A 22,215-nucleotide genomic window follows, 5' to 3' on the forward strand; every position below is an offset into this window, starting at 1 on the left:
CTGTTTGTCAGAGGATGGAGATGGATGGCAGGAGAGAGATCACTTGATCATTGCCTGTTAGGTTCACTCCCTCTGGGGCACCTGGCATTGGCCACTGTTGGTAGACAGATACTGGGCTATATGGACCTTTGGTCTGACCCGGTATGGCCGTTCTTATGTTCTTTGCTGAACTGGGAGTGTAACTTCCATTTTGAGGAGGCATACCTGCACTAGCTCTGATCAAACTAGTGTGTTTAAAAACTTAAGTGTAGCCACGATGGCGGAAGTAACAGGAAGGGTTAGCCACACTGACTACATATCTGTCTGAGACACTAAACACATACTTAGGGCAGCTAGTCTCTCCCAGTGCTCATCCTGCTGCAGCTACACTTTAAGTTTAGCATACTAGCTCAATCCTAGCTAGCTCAGGGGTGTCTCCTTGGGCTGTGAATTACACCCCATCTTGTAGTGTAGACACACCCTAAGCCAGATGGGATTGTTCCTACTTCCTTCTTGAATGACTGATACTTTTAAAGCAAAAAAATTAGCAAATAATGAAGAGTGAAATCAAGTATAAGGAATGCTCTTGTTCACATACACCTGAATAAGTGAATTCACTGCAAGTGAATACGGATATTCGGGCAAAGACATACATGAACCTACTTGCACAAGTGTTCATGTATAGTTCATGCCCTGATTCAGCAAGGTACATGAAGCCAGTGGGACTACTCACATGGTTTAAGCTGTGTACCTGGCTGAATCAGGACCTAAGAGGTACAAACAGAATTGAATTGGCCAGCAATTTGAAATTCAAATGGAATATTGTGACAAAAAATTTTCACTATGCAGCTCTAGATCTGTAGCTATATAGATTCTCCAGCCATTTCCCCCCCTGCACTGAAGGAAGCAGGAGATGCAAGTGCCACTGCAGACTCAGGTCTGTACTAGTAGCCACGAGTGCCATTGCTGGACAAATAGGGGAAGATTCCTTCCCCCTTACCACCATGGCACCTGCCATCACACAGCCCAGTTGTTTGGACTGCCTGTTTGAGGAAGGATTTGCACCTTATTGAATAATATGTATTGCACAAATGCCTGAGCAATTCAATGGTCCAATGAGGCTACACGAGGAAAGGCTGCTGAGTTAGACTGTAGTCTATGCTATACGTTAACATTTTACAAAACAGTCTGTTACAATAGGTAGGTTTTATTGATGCAGCAAAGAGCAACATGACTTTCCTTCCTTCCTACTTGCTTGACTTTTTGCATTCCAGACAAAACTGAAGTGGGCAGGCTGAGATGGCAGATAACTTTTTGTAGTATTTTTCTTTGAGTTCAGCTTCAATTATTTCTACAATGTCATGTCCTGTTTTTACTGAGCTTTTAAAAATATTGATGATTAGTACTTACCAGGAATATAGGACGGCCTTAAAAATAAACCTGTATCTGTTAACAAGTGTGCATTTTTTATTTAATAATCCACCATCTATGAGGAAGATCTAGTATCGGTCTTCCATTCCATCCCATTCAGAGGTCTCTCAAACCATATGAGACATACTGAAATAGACACTAGCAGGATATTTCTCAGAATTGCTTTTTCCCTTTCTGGCATGGTGGTTATAGTGCAGGACTAGGAGTCCTGCAATCTCACTTTTCTAATCTAATCTGTTACTGGTTTGTCTTGTGACCAAGAGTTATTGCCATCACTGTGACACAAGTTCCTACCTGTAAATTGGGGATAACACATACCTGCCTCGCAGGAGTTCTATGAGATTTAATGCAGAAAGTTTTGTAAAAAGCTTTGAGATTGTTGGATGGAAGGTGCTAAACGAGTGAAAAATAATATTACTACTTGGAATCTTGAAAATGAAATCTTTCCGTATATAACTTGTTTTCCTTTGTGCACACAAATATTTTATAGAAAGGGTTTGAATGAACTTTGAAATACTTGTTTTAAAATAACACGTACAATTATGCGGACTGTGCAAACAGAAGAAAATATTAGGTCAAAGTCTGGACCTAAGACTCTTGACTGTATCACTTTAATATTGTTGTATCTAACATAAGCATTCATAAATGATAAGATGCAGTTCTTTTGTCAAGAGGCAGTATGTGACAGTGTGTAGGGGAAGATAAGATGTGGAAAGTCTAGTTGGACTGAGTGCAGCAGAGAAATCTGGAACGGCTGCAGTGTAATAAAGCAGTGTTAGAGTTAATCCATCTTTATTTTCTGGTCCACTCAATTGAACACCACAAACATGAATTTGACAGATTTTAGTAAAGGGCTGGATGAAATCCAGGCTACAATGGTTGCAATGGATACAAAGTTTAAAAGTTCTGGCTCAAGACTGCAGGAAGCAGGGGGTGAGGGAAGGATCTTGGACTTAATGATTGATAGACACAACACAAATTAAATTGATGAGCTGGAAAACAAGTCCAGATTAAGAAATATAATGTTGGCAGAGGCTCATGAAAATATGGTAACTGGATATCTTGAGATGTATTATGGATTATGAAGGTGCTGAGAGATGGATAATTTATCATTCTCTTAACAATGTGTCATGTTTTTTGTACCCTGAGATTGGTCAATCAAACAACACCAAGTAAGGTATATTGGGCAACACTTAGTATTTGGGGCCATGATTTCATAATTGTCATGCAAATATGAATCTAGAGTTCAGGTTTCAAAAATTTTTAAAAAATTTGTGCTACAGCCCAGTATTTCAGCCCAAGTAAGTGTTTAGGATTGTCAAAATGGGAATAAAAATATGGGCCTGGAGCACAATTTGCTTTATTCTGCCAAACTGAGGCTAAGAGTATTTATTTTTTTTCCACCTCTCCAATGCCACTGTTTTTTTTTCTGGCTAAGGATGTGGAATATATATCTGCCTGAAGAGTGGAGGAATTTCTTCATAATTGTTGGTATGTGGGCAGGGGGAATTTTCATAATGGCATCTTTGCTTACCTATGTCCCTCACTGCTTATCACAGTTTCTGATGCTGAGTGTAATGAGGTCTCTATAGTGTTATAAGTATTAGTCACTAACAGAGCTATTATCTGTAATTTACAAAGTTCTTTATAGCAAAATAATAATTTCCCCACCCTGTGAAACTTGCTAACATTGTACCCTTGTTGGGCTCAGGAAAGTGTGAAAACACTGGCCTTTGGCCAGAAAAATGTTCCTATTGTTTTATTAAACAAAAGCTGGCAAAAAGCAGCTTTTTCATTTTAACCCCATCTTCACTGCTGTGAAGCAAACTGTAATATAGGTTTCTTCTGCAGATAAAATATTCTAGAAATGAAAAAAGGCAATCAATAGGGGCTTCTATGTTGGGTTGGTGTTCTCCTAATTCCTGTTTTTTTCCCCAACTTGTTCCAGGCTAGCCCTTTTGTGACAGGTTTCTCTTTATCTGCTCATACACATCTGTCACTTTACCTAAGAGGTCCTCATTACTTTTGTGCCCGTGCAGATGAAGCAATGTCACAGTGTTGGTAGAGCTGGTTCTTACATTACTGGGGCTGAAGCAGTTCTGTGCATCAGTTGGTAAGAAGGATAAAGCCCAGCATGATCAATGAGTACCTGTAGAGGGAAAGCAGAATCTGCTCCAATAGAGCAGGTTGAAAATTTTATGACAGAAGTTTCCTGTTGGAAAATGCCAATTCAATGGAATGAAAATGTTCTGCATGAACACATCAATTCCATTTAAACTTTCCACAACTCCCAGGGCTGCGCAGCTCCCTGGCTGGGTGTCCAGCTCCCTGGCTGAGTGTCCAGCTCCATGGCTGGCTTGCTTCCTAGGATCCCTGAACAGCTGACTTCTGGGCTACCTGGCATCCTGACTTGTGAACATCTGGGACTGTCTGTATCATTTATGAATTCTGGTTGATATTATGGAGTCATTATGAAATATTACTATAAAAAACTGCTATATCATGAATGCCTGTGTGTATCCACCATTGTGGATGTGACAGGGCATGTACTAGGCGCATTCCATGCTGAGGCTAAAGGGATGGTACTTAAGGTCAATGATGGTGCTTTGACCGCACAAAAGTTATGTGAGAGAGTAGCTGCAGCCTTGAAAAACTAGTCTGAGCTTACCTTTCTGATGGGAGGGTGGTGGGTTTTTTGTTTTTGGGAACAGTGGAAAGTTACAAATACAGAACAAAGCAGCCAGGGGACCAGAAGAGGCTAAAATAAGGAAACACACAGGAACAGAGGGAGCCAGGCAGGAAAAAAAAGCAGTCCTGGGCAGGAGACAGCAAGGTCACAGAAGCTGGGGAGGAGACTTCATGAGGGAAAAGCAGCCCAGTACAGGAACCTCCATGAAACAGGGGGCCTGATCTGCTTTCCTAAGCCCAGATGGCACTACGGCAGGGGTGGGCAAAATAGGATGTGCGGGTTTCATCCGGCTTGCCTAACAATTAGATCTGGCCCGCGGGCTGCTGACAGAATTGCTGGGAGGTGTGGGGGACCCAGGTTCGGGCCCCCGGAAGGGTCAGAGCTGGGGGCCTAGCCTCCCTCAGCCAGCTCTTCAGCTGTACCCAGCCCACGCTGCCCAGGGAACGCTGAAGGGCTGGCTGGGAGAGGCTAGCCCCCAGCCCCGACCCTTCAGCTCGAGGCCTTGTTCCTTCCAAGGCCCAGAGCTGGCCACCCCTCACCTTGCCCAGGGGCCCGGCAGTTCTGGTTTGGGCTGGTTACCTGGTAGGTTCCTAACCAGCATTTTATGTGGGATTTAAAACTATTCATTACAATCATAGAGGATTCTTGAAATATGACGAGCAGTTCACATGTTGCTAGGCATCAAACACATAACTGAACTAGCCCCACAAGAGAGTATTTCTCCTAAAAAATAACATGCAAGGTAAATGTTTTTTTTTAATTTCATTTATTTTAAACTTAATCTCTTTAAAAATACAGAGGACCACAGTAATAGTCACTGATGAGTTTTCCGATTTGTCTTAAGTTGTTGGTAATTATTTTCCTTGTCTGATATATGAACAAAAAATTCTGATGTTTTATGAAGTCAGAAATTAATTATAACTAAAGCCCTGACCCTGCAACAAACTCCTTGGGGAATCCTCAAAATAAAAGCCAATAGGGCTTTGTTTAGGTGCAAACCTTCATTCTCACAGAGCTCATTGCAGGATCAAAGGCAAAAAAGAGAAGAAGGTAAATGCATTTTGTCTCATTCCGCCACCCCCCATTCCACAAAATCAACAACACTTAATAGATGGCATGACATTGGCTTGTAAATAAAGTGCTAATGGCAATCTATTTCATTGCCATGTGTTGACAGGTAACTGAGTTTTCACCTTTGTTTGCAACATCCACCTCTGACCCCTAATTTTAAAATTAGTTTATCAAAAAAGAGGAAAGTAGATGCCAAATGCTGAGTATTTAACAAAGAGTGGACTTCAAAATACTTTTTTACTGATGTGGCAAGGAAAACTGTGTGCTTACATTGCAAAGAAAGTGTGGCAGTATTCAAAGAATACAACTTACACCGTCATTTTGAGAGGAAACATGCATTCACATATAAGAACATGTCTGCCGAAGAGAAAGTTAGAAAAGCACATGAGATGGTTGCTCGAATGCAAAAAGAGTAAAGAAACTATCCACAGCACAAGAGAGAATTACAAGAATGAGCTACATGATTGCACACAAAATTGCCAAAAACAGCAAACCATTCTCTGAGGGAGAATTTATCAAGGAATGTTTGGTTGATTCTGCTGTGGTATCATCCCCAGACAGAAAAAGCAGCTCGAAAATGGTTCATTGTCAAAGTGAACTGTTGTGAGACATGTAGAAGAAATCTCGGAGAACCTGGACCAACAGTTGAAAAGGAAGGCAAATAATTTTTCATATTTCACACTGGCACTCGACGAAAGTTGTGACATTAAAGACACAGCCCAGTTGTTGATTTTCATTTGAGACAATACCACAAATTTTGAGCTCACGGAAGAACTGGCATCCGTGCAGTCAATGAAAAATACAACTACTGGAAAAGATCTACTGAAGGCAGCAAATAACAATGTTTCAAAACTGAGATTGGAGTGGAAGAAATTGGTGAGTGTGACCACTGATGGAAGCCCTAATCTGACAGGCAAAAATGTTGGATTGTTGAAAAGAATACAAGACCAAGTGACAGAAACAAATGCAGAGCAGAAAATAATTTTTCTACATTGCATTATTCACTAAGAGGTCCTCTGGAAAATTGTTCTGAAATTAAGCAATGTTGTGGATACAGTTACAAAACTGGTCAACTTTATTATAGCAAGAGCATTGAACCACAGCCAATTTGCCTCTCTGCTGGAGGAGTCTGAGTCAGAGCTCAGGGATGTTCAGTACCATACAAATGTTAGATGGTTTAGTTTGGGGAAAGTTCTAAAAAGGGTGGGATCTGAGAGCAGAGATGGATTTGTTATTGAAAGAAAAGATGTGGATTTCCCTCAACTGAACAAAGTGAACTGGCTCTCTGATTTCGCATTTGCCATTGATGTTATGGGTCACATGAATGAACTGAATTTGAAACTAAAAGGTAGGGGGCTTTTTGCTCATGACATGTATTCCCTTGTCAAGTCTTTCATGACAAAGTTGCTCCTTTTCTCCCGTCAGATTGGAAACAAGCAGTTTACACACTTCCCCACTTTGCAACAGATTACAGTATCTGACCAATGTGACAGTGCCACCCATAAGGCTTTATGGAAATATGCTTATATCATCTATCTATCTATAGATGTACAACATAATTAGAATGTGTTTTATGCTACATATGCCATGTAACATATCTCTGTAAAGGTCATGATCTACTGAATCTATTAATCCTATTTGTATGCATGTATCATTTTTGTATTTGAATTTATGAATATTGTCTGCATACTTGTTTGGTTCTAAGTAGGATCTAGTGAAGCAGTTGGTCAGCTTTCGGAGAAAAAACTATTCTCAGTAAGTGCCCCATCAAGAAACACTTTAGCCAACAATGAACTTGGAGACACCAATCCACATCTGGACTTTCCCAGGAATGTAGCTTGGCTGGTAAAGAACTCAGGGTACATCTACACTACAGGATTATTCTGATTTTACATAAACTGGTTTTGTAAAATAGATTGTATAAAATCGAGTGCACGCGGCCACACAAAGCACAATAATTCGGTGGTGTGCATCCATGTACCGAGGCTAGCGTGGATTTCTGGAGTGTTGCACTGTGGGTAGCTATCCCGTAGCTATCCCATAGTTCCCACAGTTGCCCTCGCCCATTGGAATTCTGGGTTGAGATCCCAATGCATGATGGTGCAAAAACAGTGTCGCGGGTGATTCTGGGTAAATGTCGTCACTCATTCCTTCCTCGTGAAAGAATGGCAGACATCATTTTGCGCCCTTTTTTCCTTGATTGCACGGCAGAGCCATAGCATGGCAACATGGAGCACATTTTGCTTTTTGTCATGTCACCGTAGGTGTACTGGATGGCGCGGACAGAGCGTAACTAGCAGCGTACAAGCAGGCTTCATAATTGCTTGGCAAGGTAGAGAGATGTTACCAGTCGTTCTGCTACATCTGCTGTCCTGTGTAATTGCGATGAGATGACGGTTATCAGTTATTCTCTACTGGCGGCGGGGGGTCTGGGACTGCTCTGGCGGACTCGGGTGAGGTGGCCGGTGGGCGCAAAGACAAAATGGAAATGACCCCGGGTATTCCCTCTATGTTGTAAATTAAAAATGAGTCAGTCTGCTAGCATATGGGGAAGTGACTCAGAAGAACAGTGTAGCAGAGAACAGAGGCACAGCTGCTTCGTGGAGATTCCACAGAAATATGAGCGCTGCATGCCATTCTAAGGGGGTGTCCTGCAACAACACCCCGTTGCTTCGTCTCCTAGCCCCCAACTTCTGTACCATTGCAGGGTCCCCATCATTATAGTGATAGTAATCAAAGAATGGCAGGAATAAGACACACTGAAACTTTTTAGCGAGATAAAATGAATGGAGCGCCTCCAGCCTGCTAGGATAGTCCAGGCAGGCCATTAAAGGGTGGGAGGGGAGAGGAGCGGAGCATCCCGCAGGGGGGGGGGGGGGGGGGGGGGGGGTGTATGATAGTCAGGCAGTACAGAATGCTTTTTTTAGACATGAAAAGGGGGGGGGGGGCGTGAGTTCAGCCCCAGAATTGCTAGATGAGGACGGGTACCAGCGTTCTGGTCCATCTGTTGGGAGATAACGGAGTCATTCCTATTTTTTACCCAGGCACCCAGCTGACTACACCTGAGGCAGCCAGGAGCACTCACGGGCTGATGTGGGACAGCTAGCCAGTCTACTGCCACTGTACCGTCGCCACGGGGAAGGGAGGGAGAGGATGCGCTGGTTCATTGCCCAGCCCGGTGGCTTCACAGCATGATAACATATCGGTGACATGAAAAAAGTCAAGTAAACCGAATTTTTTCGCCCCGTTTCTTTACGGGGGCGAGGGGGAGTAAATTGACGAGATATACCGGAACCAGCCCCGGAAATGTGTTTGACTACACAGCAGTTGGGAGCTCAGCCAAGAATGCAAATACTTTTAGAGACTGTGGGGACTGTGGATAGCTGGATTCCTCAGTCCCCTCCCTTCCTCCATGACGCGTCCTTTGATTTTGGCTTTCGTTACACTTGTCACGACAGCAGCTGTGCTGTGGACTCCTGTATCAAGCCTGGAATTTTTTCAAATGCTTTGGCATTTTGTTTTTAACAGAGCTCTGAGAAAGATTTTCTCATCAAGCATCAGTATGCAAGCGTCTCTCATACGATCCTGGGGAGCTCTTTTTGATTTGGGCTGGCATGCAACTTGTGCTGATCAGAGCTTCAAGCAGCGGGCAAACCAGGAAATGCATCAAAATTCCCGCGAGGGCTTTTCTGTTAACCCTGCAGTGCACTCCGAGTTCGAGATTGCTTTCCACAGCGGTCAGTGGGGCACTGTGGATACCACTACGGAAGCCATACGTACGATTTACGGCCACACTAACTCTAATTCGTATGGTAATACCGATTTCAGCGCTACTCCTCTCGTCGGGGAGGAGTACAGACACCAGTTTAAAGAGCCCTTTATATTGATGTAAAGGGCCTCGTTATGTGGACTGGTGCAGCGTTAAATCGGTTTAATGCTGCTAAAATTGGTATAAACGTGTAGTGTAGACCAGGCCTCAGTCATGCATGGACATTTGACTTGCTCAGGTGACTCCAGTATTCCATTTTGTAGCTGGATTTTGCATAGGAAAGAGGAGAGGGTCTCCACCCACAAGAGAAAGTCTGTTTAAGCCTGTGGGAGATCCCTCCATTTTGTCTCCACCCCCAAAGATACCTGAAAGAAACTGGAACAAAGGGCAGTGACTGCAAGGGGTGTGATTGATTGATGGACCCAGACTAAAAGGAGATTAGTTTGTAAAAGGAAGCATTCTGGAACTGGTGAGGATCTTATCTGTATTCAGTTTCTTACTGTATTAGACATAGATTTGTGTATTTTATTTTATTTTACTTGGTAATTCACTTTGTTCTGTCTGTCACTACTTGGAACCACTTAAATACTACATTCTGTATTTAATAAAATCACTTTTTACTTATTAATTAACCTAGAGTATGTGTTAATACCTGGGTGGGCAAACAGCTGTGCATATCTCTCTATCAGCGTTATAGAGGGCGAACAATGTATGAGTTTACCCTGCATAAGCGTTATACAGGGTAAAATGGATTTATTTGGGTTTAGACCCCATTGGAAGTTGGGCATCTGAGTGTTAAAGACAAGAACACTTCTTTTAGCTGCTTTCAGGTAAGCCTACAGCTGGTAGGGGACGTGGTTCAGACCTGGGTCTGGGTTTGCAGCAGGCTAGCGAGTCTGGCTCAAACCAGGCAGGCACTGAAGTCCTAAGCTGACGGGGCAGGAAAGCAGGGGCAGAAGTAGTCTTGGCACATCAGTTGGCAGTTCCTAAGGGGGATTCTATAATCCAACCCGTCACAACCAGAACCTGGAAAGATACATGTTGTTACTGCTTGCTTTGCTTGCTGAATTTTCACACTGCTTAGAATGATAGAAAATGGCATGACTTTCATCTCCTCCCCTTTCACATATGATGTGGACAGCTATCCAAAGTGAGCTTATTGACTTGCAGTGTGATGCATTGCTTGCAGAGCAATTAAAATTAGTGCCGTCCGAGGTTTTACGCATCCCTCAATGAACAGAACTTTCAGAAGATCAAGGCTCATGCCCAACAGAGGTTGTATTGTTTGGATCAACTTACATCTGCGAGCAGGCATTTTCTGTGGTGAAATTCAATAAACTGAAGAACAGATCTTCCATCAATGATGACCACCTTGCAGCACTGCTCCACACTGAAACAACAGAAATGACACCTGACTTCACCTCCCTTGTTAATGCCAATCAGAGACTTTCTTCTTCACACTGACGGAGTTTCATTTTTATTTTCACACTACATTTTAATAATGAATGTAAGCTGAATGTAAGTTGAAGTTTAGCCTTAGTGTTATTATTACAAATTTTACAAGTGTTCACAAAACTGCTTGCAATATAAATTGCCTTCCAAGATAAGCTTTGGATAATTGTGTATTCAGTTAATTGTTATTAATCTGTTGTGTAAAGAATTTAATGGGGGTCTTTCTACAATAGATGCGGAGGTAATTTCATTAATAAGAAATGTGTGCCTCCTGATGACTTACCAAAATTAATGGAGTGCCCCCCCCCCGCGCAAAAATTATTGCCCATCCTGGCACTAAGGAGTCTGGACAATCCAGGGACTTGGACTCCAGCCCAAAGAATATTGCAGTGCAGTGAGGAAACTGAGGCAGGGAAATGCATGTAAGGCATATTGTTTTCTTTATGATCTGTACTAACTTGTGCTTTATATGATTAAGTAAAGGAGCAATTACGTTAGACTCTTGGAAAAGTGTCTCTCTGTGTTGAACGCTTTATAACATTACCATGTTGCCCCTGGAGAGAGTTAAGTTGTAAACTAGAAGCTTCAAAAGTAATGAGTCAGGCCAATCAATAATCATGGAAATAAGTAAAATAGTATGAATTAAAAATGTTTGGTTCTTTTTATTTGCCATCCTATTTTTGAGCCTTTAGGGTTCATTTGCTTCACATCTTCAAGTTTTTTTCTCCACAACTATGAGGGCTACAAACAAAAAAAAATGAAGAAGAAAGAAATCTGAGATTCATATGCAATCCTGATTCCAGCAGCTGAGGTCTAAAGAAAAACACCAAATATTGCAAGAATTGGCAACAGACTTCCAGATGCAGCTCCTTCTGCTAGAAATGGCTATGTTGGCAGCACTTCATTCTAGCCACAGCTAAGCTATGGAGGCAGTGCTCACTGTGAGAGCCCTCTCCTTGATCTGTTTGTTGTGCCTCACCATACTGATGCCTAACACAGCAGAAAACCACAGTGGACACATAGATAACAACTTTATAAAAGTTGCTACTCTCTGGAATTGATGAGAAGCCTAAAGAGCAGGTTCCAGTCCTAGTTTCTCCAAGATTCTCCAGCAGTGTGAAACATGAGATAATACTTCTCATAGGAATAAGACAGGGAAGATAAAACAAGCAGCAACAGAAGTGATGTTCAGTGCTGCTGTAATAGTAATGTTAACTAATAATTATAGTAAAACCCACCAGTCTTGATAAGACCCTCGCTAGTAGGAATAATGATGTCACGTATGAATGTCATCGTATGGTCAAAAGTGCAGAGTTTCATCTTGTCCCGCTGGTTTCACTGGTTCAGTCTGGAAGCCACTACAGAATTCCCTGCAGATTCTTTCCCTCATGGAGGGTCAAGGGAAGCTTCTTTTCATATCTCAACTTGAGAAGTCCTAACTGCTGATATTTGCCTTTCTGTGTTGGCAAGGGCGGCTCTAGACATTTCACCGCCCCAAGCAGGGCGGCATGCCGTGGAAGGCACTCTGCCGGTTGCCGGTCTTGCGGCTCCAGTGGACCTCCCACAGGAGTGCTGGGGTCTGGAGCCGCCCCTGTATGTTGGATAGGTTAACTTTGACCAGTGCCTTTGCTCTAAAAGTTTCTAGTCTAAGGAGGAGAGTGGTAGGGAATATTGTTTCAAATTGCCAGAAACTTCATAGTATGAGATTGGCACTATTACATTTGAAAAAATATTTGATTGTCTTTATGTTATGGTAATATCAGACATTTCTAAGGTTACTTACCTTGATAAGCATAGGTTTACTAACTATGGTGAGAATAGATTCTAATTTATGAGGACAGTCTTGGATTTTCATATGATGTCCCATATGAAATGTCTGGGTTTTTCATTTCATAAAAAAAAGTTTACATTTTGTTCTAATAATTACAAAATATTTTTTCAGATCTGTTACTATAGCTAGAAGAATATTCTGTGTTAACCATAACACCATCCAGTGGAATGAGTGTTCATTGCGATGAACAGTGTTTGGAGTGAAGAGAAAAGTTGAATCAAAGCAATTCTTCTGCTCAAAGTGAATGTTAACAATACTTGTTCAGTGTTCCATATTAAACTCATTCAGCACACTAAAGTGACTGGAAAAAATTCTCCACTCTGAGAGGTATGCACATGTTGCTGCTGAATTAGAAGTGGGCAGTAGCAACAATAGTACACAATTTAAAAAATTGTGCCTTTTACTTTTATATGACACTACCATGACCCTGAGGAATATTGACAGAAAATGTCCCAGTTATTTATTTTGAAAATATGGCCAGCTTATTACAAGCAGTGAAATATTACTCAAGGTGTCTGTGCCACTTTTGCTGGACAAAGTCCCTTATAATCTCTCAAGGCAATGCACATAGATGCATAGAGGGCAGACTGACTCAGCCAAAAGTCTCTTTGCCTGGAAGATGAAGCCTCAGCCATAAATCCTTCATTTTTCTGGTGGGAGGTTGCTGGAGATAATAGACCTCTTCACACCAGTAGGAATCACCAGAGGGTCAACATTTTTCCCCAAAGACAGTTAACTGTAGAGCAGCAGTACATTCTGTTCCAGCCTTAAAAGGGAAGGCTTTGTTTGCTTCTCCTTCCATCATATTCTGCTTTGGGTCCTATTAAAAAGAAGAAAAATACTGGTGATTTTGGTAGCTCCAATATAACCAAGGAGACCATGGTTCTTGATAACAGCACAGCCTGCTGTACTTTTGCCTTTAGTCACTGGACCTTCTGATCTAAAGGACTCTTTTACAGATCATGCTTCAGTTTGGCTCCACTGCTGCTGGAAAGCAAGAGCTAGTTTGCAAGGGCTTCTGGGAAGTGCTGATCAATACTATTCTGGCATCACAAAAACCTCCTACTAAAAGACTTGCTTTCCCATTTGGGGAAAAAATTGGTCAGTGGTACAAAGACAGTGTCAGGAACTTCCTTAAAGCTAAGTTAGCCAATGTCCTTGACTTCCTTAAGGATAGTGGTAGATTTAGGTTTCAGCCACAGTTCCCCCATAGTACACATCTTTCTGGCAAGCGTCCTGGATAACAGAGAGATATTCTGGTGGGCCTGTCTCTTGCACATTAAACATCTCCTGAAATCAGTGAAATTATAGAGCATCTTCTTCAGGCCTCAAGGTTTTCACCAAGCACCGATTACTATATTTCATGTATTATGTTGGCTGACACAGATTCATTACAGAGAAAATGAATGACGAGATTAATCTAAAAGTTTTATTAGTTAACATCAGGCTTCAAATTTCAGTGATCAGAAACAATAGTATGGAGGGTACTGGCAGATGCTGTGGCCATAGCTAGGCCTGGAATGAGAGCACACAGTAAGTCAAATTCTTTTAATTCTTCTTTCTTTTTATGCCACCATTCTGCTCATGAGGACTTGTGACTGTGAGAGGCTGAACTCTCACTGCAGCTGGACTTGGGCTATGGAACTCACCCTTGCAAGAAAAAAATGACTTTGGACCTCATCAATTTCAGAATTAAGGACCTGATCCAAGGCGCACTGCAGTTAATGGAAGCCTTTCCATTGACTTCAATGAATTTTGGATCTTTCCCCACATGCATATCTCAATTCTTTCACATAGCTCTTTCTCTGTGATTTCTACATGCATGCATTCACACACAAACCATTCCAAAAATTCTGGTACATACTTTAAAATCCGAGTGGACTTGATTTCAAAATGAAGATTTTGTTTGTAGCCACTCTAAGGAGGGCCAGCATAGTTGCTTGGACTTTGCAAATTATCTCATCATACTTAGCTTTTAAATGAAAGTTGGCATAAACCTCACTGTCTACATATTATAATGAGATGTATGAATTCAAAACTATAATTTGAAGTGTTTCAGAGGTGTAACAAAATGAGGAAGAAAAGAACTGCATCCCTAATACTCAATGAATGATGCCAACTGAGGCTTTTAAAAACTGTCTAAAATAGCCAGCTGTCATACATTCATCAATTAAAGGCCTAAACCAAGTATTAAATTAATTCTGTCAAAACAAGTTTACTGCTGATAGATGAATGGACAGAAACAGGTGTACATATTTTTAAAAGGATTTAGACAAGTACTGAGGGGAGAAAACATGAAGTGTTGTTATGTTTCTAAACTGGAACGGGATGGCAGTGTTTCAGAATGTTATTTTAATTACAGAGTAGGCAGCTGGCTCTGCTGTATGACTGCTTATTGTGATGAGTGGTGGTATTGGTAAAGGCTAAAGAAGAGCAGTGATGTTTTGCTTAATCAAAAAATGTTATGTTTTAGTCCAAAAACTAAGGGAACCAAAGAGACTGGAAACTGTATTGTCGTATCAGATTGTTCATTGTCATTTGTGACTGCTGACTACAGAATACAATACAATTATAATTCAACAGACGATACAGACAAAGATGGCGTCTTTTAACAGATCTAAAATTTTATTTAATCTCAATTTTCTATCCGATTGTAATCTTGAGTCTTATCTCCAGCTCTGCCCTTGCAAAGCAGCTAACGTCTCTTACCTTTGTAAACATGGGGCCAGCATGCTTTTTCTGCTAAGGCTTAGTGCCTTGATTGCTGCAAATTCATTAGCACTTTGGGGATTCTTGCACTGTGTGGAATACCCCAAGTTTACAACATTTTCCTCCCTAGAGTTTCTCATAAGTAGCGCCCTGTGCATTCCGAGATGCAAATAATGTCCCAAATCTGCTTGCAACTTTGTAGTGAGCAGAGAACTAAAGTCCAATGGAGCCCACTAAACCTTCAGGGTCCATGTCTTAGAAAGCTCTAGGAACAAATGGTGTGGGGGTACCCCAGTTTCATTTAAATGGATCCTACATCCCAAGCCACATGCCTGAGATACCCATGCTTGCTTCCCAGTACACCCAGTCCTCCTTGTTCTCTTCCACAACTGTTGAAGAGGCAGGAATTAACCCCAGAAACAAATGCTGCACTCAGCTGTAAACCAACACTTTTGTCTGAGCATAGACAATATCTCAGTTAGTATGGCAGCCCTACAGAGAGTCACAAATACCTCCCAAAGCAATAGTAATGTACTGAGTCCTCAATACCGACATATGCAGATTAGTACTCTCTAATCTGCTGAAGAGCCAAACTGCCCTTGTGCCCAGTCTCTCTCTAAATCCCAAACAGGGCACCTTTTCCATCTTGAAGTGGTCACTGGGTGCTTCAGTTGTGCCCCTTGGCAGAGTGTTTGGGTCTGCTTTTCCAGCAGCAGCAACACATGCTCAGGCCTCAGCATGTGTGTCCTCTCTCCAGTCCCACTCCATGACAGCCAACTGCCAAAAAGCCAATCAAGTAGCCTGCAATCAATCCCCAGTCTCCACTTGGTCAGGGCTGAGTTCACACTCTGCAGGGGCATTCCCTTCCTCTGATGGGAGATGGGCTGGCAGCTGGATGTCAGGGGTGGGATTTCCTTCCAGTCCTCCAGCTAACCAGGGATCTTGGGCGAGGTCCCCTCTCTGCCCATCCCCTTGTCAATCAGGTGTAGCAGTGGTCCTTTCACTCTCCTGCCACGTGCATGTGGAGTAGGGCTCCCCACAAAGATGAAGGGCAGAATGTGGCACAGAGGGGATCCACATAGGAGGGTTGATGTATGGGTGAGTGTGCATGTTGCTGAGCAACCTGATGAGAGGGAGGAAGGGATGTAGGGAAGACTTTCACATGTACAGGGATTTGCTTATTCAAACTTTGGATTTTTATCCAAACAAACCTGAAAATCTTTAGTGAGTCAGCCTTCCCTTGAGCCAATACACACTCAGAACTCTATGATCCAACACGTTCTTGCTCTTTGTCTATTTCCAGAGCTTCAAAATATCCAACCTGCTCTTCTTTGGCACTTGTTAGTACATAATAAAGCCTGTTACAAGGCTTGTAGAAATATTTAAAACTACAGTACACATTTGGTGTTTGCAAACTGTTTTCTGGAGACTGGCTGGCCAAAGGAAGGCAGTACCAACACATATCAAAATCATGTTGCATGGGTTTAAAAATGCTTCCCTGACTAAGAGAGCACCTCAGTCAAATCAAGGCACAATTTGTGCACAAGGATTTTGTTATGAATCTGAACATATAGTACTGTAAAAGGCAGATAGGTTTCTAGGAACCTGAAACTTGACATCTATTTTTTCTCAGTTGGTGAGTAAGAAGTTAGAAACTGGATGAAAGTAGAGCTGTGCCCACTCTTTGATACAAAATGTAAAAATGAAAGCATGAAGTCAGCTTTGCTTAGCATTTAGGCTCTACCTGTGAATGTGCAGATCTTTGCCTGAATCTTGTGTCCTTAAACTGTGAAGCTTGTGGCAAACTTTATATATATAATCTATTTACGTGGCCCACAAAAGTGTTCTGGGGGTTGCATCCAATACTACCTGTATGGCCCTAAGGATGTCATATGGACTGCAGCTCTGTGCTGACTGGGTTGCAAGTGGCCCACAGGCTGCAGGTTGAGAACCACTGATCTAGAGAAAGGAATCCTAGATAAGGATGATATTTGTGGCATATGCAATGTTGTTGCAGCTGTGTTGGTCCCAGGATATTAGAGAGACATGGTGAGTGAAGTAATATATTTTATTGGACCAACTTCTGTTAGTGAGAGAGACAAGCTTTTGAGCTTACACAGAGCTCTTCTTCAAATGGTATGGCAGGAAATAAAGGTGATTGGATTGGTACTTGGACCTACAGATTCATGCTGTCGCAGTTTGGAGGGGTAACTGCACCTCTGATCCCTTCGTGGCCTCCTTGAAGGCATCACCACTTTGGTCTGTGGCCGCTAGCCATCATCTTTTTTCTAGTGAGAACTCATGTTCCTTTTCCTCCTGAAGCAGATTTAGGCTACAATTTCTCCTCCCTTCACTTTGATCACCTTCGCAAGTCTGAGGTTATTTCAGACTTTGTGCCCCTGTTATCTCCCAGGGGCTATGACAGGTGTTTGCCAGTGACCAGCTGGGTTTCACAGAGCACTATACATTTATTTGATACCAAAGAATTACAGAGAAACCAGATCTTGTAAACAATAAACAGCTTATATGAATGCCTAGCTCACCAGATGTAGCCCATCTTTCACACACAGACGTTGGTAGATTTCAAAGTCCTTCAAGCCCCTCTAGGATGGATTTGCCCTCTTCATTAAAATCTCATGTCAGTGCTTGGAATGAGTGCAGGTGACCCTGAGCAGTGTTTCCCCCACGTATTGAAATTAGGGATGTGTGTTCAAATATACAGGGGTGGGGTGACAGCTGATGAGGGATGAGACAATTAGGGCAAAGGAGGGTTGTATGGGATGATAGGAAAAACTGAAAAAAGTTTCACATCCATTTTATTAGATTTAACTCATGTTTTAAAATCATCATACAAATTAAAGTTGGCTACTCTAGCCTATTATGAAGCACTATATCTACATCCTTCTTAGTTTCTTGTTGTACTTTTGCATAACTCTATTAATGAACTTCTCAAAAGCAGTGCATTCATCTTTGGTGGCTTCTCGTGTGTCCAGTACTTCCAGTCCTTCATGCAGGGCCGCCCAGAGGATTCAGGGGGCCTGGGGTCTTCGGCGGCAGGGGGGCCCCCGCTTCAGCAGTAATTCAGCGGCAGGGGGTCCTTCCGCTCCAGGACCCGCTGCCGAAGTGCTGGGTCTTTGGCAATAATTTGGTGGTGGGGGGTCCTTCCACCCTGGAACGGAAGGAACCCCGGCCGCCGAATTGCCGATGATGACCTGGAGTGGAAGAAGCTTCAGGGGCCCAGGCCCTGCGAGAGTTTTCTGGGGCCCCCGGAGCAAGTGAAGGATCCTGCTCCAGGGCTCCTGAAAAACTCGTGGGGGCCCCTGCAGGGCCCAGGGCCTGCAGCAAATTGCCCCACTTGCCCCCCACCCCCGTGCAGCCCTGCCTTCATGATATGTTCATGATCAGGCAGAAGGCGACTCCTTTCAGAACACAAAATTCTATTCAATGAGGAAAAAGAATGCTCAATTGTAGCTGTTGTGACTGGGAGTAGCAAGAGAGAAATTCCTACTTCTTTCGTCCCAGGAAACATAGCACAAAGTTTGGGTTGAACCACTGTGATGATAAAGAAAAAGTTTGAAGTCAAATCTTCATTCTTTCATTGTATAATATTCCACTCTGTGTTCAAATTCTTTATTCTATCCTGATCACATAGCAACCCTATTGCTGGTAGTGCCTCACTCCACTCAACTGTCGGTGTTTTATAAGACAGGCATCTGTAAAAGCTATGTAAAGGTTGAGTAAAATCCAAAAGTTGCTGTTGTAGATTTGTAAGAATGAAATCTGTGTACTTTTTCAGCTGTCTTAACAAACGCTTCTTGTCCTCTTCACTTGAGGAGTCAGTATAAGTGCCTTAATTGGTCAACTTCTGAACTGAAGTCTTTGCTTCTTCCAGTACGTTTTCAACGGCTATCTCTCTGATAGAGCCAACTGTAGCTTCTATTGCTGGACAAAGATCTACTACTGTTATAGCAGATACATAGATGGCATTGTTTAATGACCCAAGTGGTTTCAACGGTAAACTTACAAGAGAGAGAATGGCAAAAGTCTTATTTGAACTTAGTAGCACAAGTAGTCCACCAGCCTCACTTTTTTTAGATCTGTCCCATCTCAGTAGATACTTTCCAAAACCGATAATAATGGTTTCAGTAATTTTAAGACAACAGCCAAGGAACACTTCTGAGAAAGCCAGCATGTTTTGAACTTCATTTGAACTTCAGTCCCAGTGTATCCTCTATTTTTTCCAAGATGTTCAGTCCTTTTGGACTCTTGCTGAAAAAAAAGAGTACAATGAAGAAATTAAATGTATAGCTTTTAAAATGTCCTTTGAAGATTCTGCAGCTTGTACTGGTGCTAGTTGGAGTATCTGGTCTCTGTAGTGTATATAGGAGAGATTAGGGTTACACTTTTCTCTGAGCAAAGCTTGTACTCCACTGTGTTTTGCAGAGAAGTTTGCAACTCCATCAAATGTACAAGAAACCATCTCTTTGAGGTTCAATGTACAAGCATTTAACTCTTCTAAGATGTGGGTTGTCACAGATGCAGCTGATGTATCTTCTATAACCTGCATGTCTACTGCATCCAGAGCCGTCCCTAGGGTATAGCACATTGGGTTGACTGCCCCGGGCCCTACTCTTTGAGGCCCCCGCGCTTCAGGAAGAGGCAGGCAGGGAGGTGAGGCCGGGGGCAGGCGTGCAGGAGAGGCAGCAAGGAGGAGCTGCCCTACCAACCTCCCCCTTTCCCCAGTGCCTCCTGCCCGTCAGTGGGCACCGCCAATTAGTGCCTCCCCCTCCCTCTCAGTGCCTACCGCTGATCTGCTGTTTCATGGTGTCTGGAGGTCCTGGGAAGAGGGGAGAGGAGCTAGGGCACAGCGTGCTTGGGAGAGGGGGCAAAACTGGGTGGGGAAGAGGCGAGGCACAGCAGGGGTGGGAAGAGGCAGGTTGGGGTCTTGGGGGATGGGGTCGAGTGGGGGCAGGGTCTGTGCTGAGCCTGGGGGGAGCACCCCCGGCAGATAGAAACTCAATACCCTATGTCCAGGACTCTGCACCACCCCCAGGGACGGCCTTGCATGCATCTACCATGGACATCAAGATCAAGCACACAGTGATTTTAATACTTGAGACCCATTTGCATCGGTGCATTCGTCAGCCATGCATGCACATTTTGTGAATGTGGTGAGAGAGTTCTTCACTTTTTCAATTGCTGAGTCTTCCACTGTTGCACTGCATGCTTTTAACCAGTCAGCTGAGTTTCTTGCAGAAAGATAGCGAGCATTTGCCAGTCTTGGTTGGAACCAGTGTCCAATTTCACAATTATCAATTGACAATGCACTTAACATTGGCCTCCAGTTTGTAGTGTGTGGTATCTCTTGCTTAAATAGAAAGTATCATGTAACAGCCATGTTTGTTTGCATAAACTGCTGCCTTTCCAGCATTCTTAACAGCCTCATTAAGTACTTCTGAAATTGGCTTTAACAATGACTGGCTTATAAAGTTTTCTGCATGTCGATGCAGTCCAGAGGCTTGGTGTTTTGCAGCCTTTTCACATAGATTGTCAGCATTGGTTTGCTGATCAGTCTGGCAAACCAAGCTCCACCACTTTTACTATATAAATTCATAGTACTGGGACTTTTCAGCTTGGAAAAGAGACAACTAAGAGGGGATATGTTAGAGGTCTGTAAAATCTTGTCTAATGTGGAGAAAGTGAATAAGGAAGTGTTATTTACCCCTTCACATAACACAAGAACTAGAGGTCATCCAATGAAATTAATAGGGAGCAAGTTTAAAACAAACAAAAGGAAACAGTTCTTCACACAACATACAGTCAACCTGTGAAACTCTTTGCCGGGAATGTTGTGAAAGTCAAAACTGTAACAGGGTTCAAAAAAGAACTAGTTAAGTTCATGGTGGATAGGTCCATCAATGGCTATTAGCAGGATGGGCAGGGATGCAACACCATATTCTGAGTGTCCAGAGCCTCTGTTCACCAGAAGCTGGGAGTGGACGATGGCATGGATCCTTCGATAATTGCCTGTTCTTTTCATTTCCTTTGAAGCACCTGACATTGGCCACTGTCAGAAGACAGGATACTGGGCTAGATGGACCATTGGTCTGACCAAATATGGCCATTCTTATGTTCTTATGTAAAAAGGAATTATAATATAATAAAAATGTTTAGTAGAGAAACTCCCTAAGATAATAATCTCTCGAGATAGCACTGATGTGAGATAATGACCATGGCAAATAATGCATTTTAAAAATCTTGGTCTACTAGGAAATGCATATTTATATAAGTTTCCCAGTCACAAATCTGGAGCAGTCACTAAAACATATTCCAACAAACAAATGTTCCTTTAACATGACCCTCCCTTCTCTCTCCACCACATCCCACTCATAGTTGTTGTCCTTTGTCAATGGAGACCAAAGTTCAGAGATGCTTTTGTGTGAGTTCACCTTGTGGGAGGTTGAAGGCACCTTGCTCGTTCCTCTAGCTGCTCACCGCTCTCTCCAGCCGCTCTCCGCTGTTTGTCATGCCACTGTTCACTCCACTGCTCCATCGCTGCTGGTCCTGCGCCATCACCTTCTGCTCCCATCTGCTACTGTGACCTTGGTGAGTCGGTCTCTTGATGTTCCACTCAGCTTTCTGTGATTTCAGCTCTCAGTGGGGGAACCTCACTGCTAGTGAAGGCTGGGCAGGATCTTCCACAGAAATACTGTCCTGCAGCATGTCTAAGCACTTAGATCGGATTATAAGTGATTTCAGCTCTTGTGGTCACTTAACAAAACAAAAAGCTCAGTGGAGCCTAATCAGCTCTATCTTTAAACAGAGGAGGGAAGCAGGTCAAATAGTGTCTGTGACTCTTAGGCTGAGCGCAAACCACGAAGCAAAACACCTTTCCCCATCCTCTCTCTCTCTCCACTGGGATCTGCCATCCAAACCCCTTGCCTAGTGAGTGCAGTTCAGTTGAGGATGACCAGTGCTTAATTTATAATGAAAGAGGTGTCAGGGCTCAAGCAAGTTTTTTAGTTTCATAATTGATGTGGTAAGCCCAGCGGTCCTGGGGCTATGAACTACCAAGCCTAGATGTGCCAGGGCTCAGACTTGGCAAAAATTAAGCACTGAGGGTGATCCCCTCAATCAGGACAGGATAAGCATAGTTCTGCCTCTCTTTACTCATACAATAAGGATAACAACATTTCATTACCCCCACATTCAATACTAAAGTGATTTGTAACCCAACACCAGTCAAAATCGATCACTTGGGCAACACAGCTCTGTCCGCTGGAT

General features: G+C 42.9%; 1 long non-coding RNA gene across 2 annotated transcripts in view; it reads left to right on the top strand.

Annotated features, from left to right (window-relative positions):
- LOC116817955 (uncharacterized) overlaps positions 1-22,215 on the top strand; it is an 87,352-nt gene that overhangs the window by 59,779 nt on the left and 5,358 nt on the right. The window contains exon 4 of one of the 2 annotated variants that reach the window (XR_012656641.1): positions 21,325-21,442. The exons of the other annotated variant lie outside the window; for it this stretch is intronic. This is a non-coding gene — a long non-coding RNA (uncharacterized LOC116817955). Of the gene's footprint in view, positions 1-21,324; positions 21,443-22,215 lie in introns of those variants that run through there. 2 annotated transcript variants of the gene reach the window in all.

This window comes from Chelonoidis abingdonii, chromosome 10, assembly GCF_003597395.2.
Source record: "Chelonoidis abingdonii isolate Lonesome George chromosome 10, CheloAbing_2.0, whole genome shotgun sequence".
Lineage (NCBI taxonomy): Eukaryota > Metazoa > Chordata > Testudines > Testudinidae > Chelonoidis > Chelonoidis abingdonii.